Raw genomic sequence first — 1,600 nt, 5'->3', positions numbered from 1 at the left:
CACCCTTCAGATCCTCATGGGGTGGGACGGCTGGAATTATGACACTGTCGTCCCCTGACCAAATACATGCTTGACTTCCATATACCCCACTCCTATCCTCTTCCTTTGTCTCCTGTGGACCTCATTTCAAGGTAGACTTTGCAAGCACAGATGTTCTCAGAGGCAACGGTTGTAAGATGTAAGACAATTGCGTGAATGCGGTGGGGTCAGACCATGGGAACGCTGGGGAATCTGGAACTCTTAAGTATATGCACGATGACCCTAGAGACATTCAAATTCAAGTTAAAAACCAACCAAACAGCAAACACTGTGCTAAACAGACAAAACCCCCAGACAGACTCGGCTTCTTTATATCCAGTCGATCACAGTTTGTAAGTCCTTTTCAATCACGTCCCTCCTCTTCTTCCATAGCCGAACCATTTCCGTTAGCTCCCATAGTGAAACCAAACTGATTTGGGCAGAGTAATGGCCTCCCAGAGATGTCCATACCCGAATCCCTCAGAAACTGTGACTCTATTATTAACTTTGCTGATGAATTACGGTTAGGGGCCTTAAATAGATTATCTGGGTAGGCTCAATCTAATCACGTGAGCTTTAGGAGCACAGAACGTCCTCCAGCCAGAAGCAGCAGAAGGAAAGTCCGAGTCATTCAACGGTAAGAGGTAATTGATACCCACTGCCGGTGTGGAGATGGAAAGGATGATGGGAGGAGGAATGCACGTGGTCTGAGGGAACTGAGAGAAGCTCTGGGCTGACGATCAGCAAGCAAACAGATACCTCATGTTTACAAGCACAAGGAAATATCCAAATAATTACTTTTTCCAAATAATTACTATTTCCACAAGAGAATAATCTAATAACCTAGATGAGCTTGGGGTGGCTTCTCCCCAGCACCTTGATTTCCCCCTCATGAAGTTAAGCAGAGAACGCCCCAGAACCACACTGTGCTTGGATTTCTGCCCCATGGGAAATTTGGATAACAAATGGTGTTGTTTGAAGCAGCTCAATTTTTGGTAATTCGTTGTGGCAGCAAAATAATGTTAACCCACAAGTCACCTTTCCACTTCTCCTTCTGTCTTACAAAATGACAGCTCAGGCTTGAGCTATATGTTAATGGAATTATTTAATTTCTGATGGTCCCACAGGGTAAGTGGGAAATGCGGAGCTCTGATCTTGTGGCTGGGTGGAAGTCTCAGACAATAGATGGGAAACCTTAAGTTTTCTCTCCCTGCACTAGCTATGACCACGGCCAGTTTTTCCTTTAAAATATATCAAAATAAATCTCACCAAGGATGTAGTTCATTTTATTTTTAAGACCACATAGTTCATTGTGAGCTATGCATTTTTTTCCATTTTCTCATTTAATCCTTCATTGTTGACAAGTGTTATTTATTACCATTTTTCACAGATAGTGACACTTGCAGAAGAGCCCAGTAACTGGTAGTGTGGTGGGATTCAGATCCAAGTCTTCCGGATTCTAGAGACAGCGGGAAGAAGATGGGCTTCTTCATCACAAAATATTGGAAAGTTGGGATGACGCTGAACCGCCTCTCAGCTCAGGTGTGACAGCTCCCCGCCCTTCCATGTAACCATTTTCCAT

The sequence above is a fragment of the Ursus arctos genome, unplaced genomic scaffold (assembly GCF_023065955.2).
Source record: "Ursus arctos isolate Adak ecotype North America unplaced genomic scaffold, UrsArc2.0 scaffold_21, whole genome shotgun sequence".
Lineage (NCBI taxonomy): Eukaryota > Metazoa > Chordata > Mammalia > Carnivora > Ursidae > Ursus > Ursus arctos.
This window is presented reverse-complemented; position numbering follows the sequence as displayed.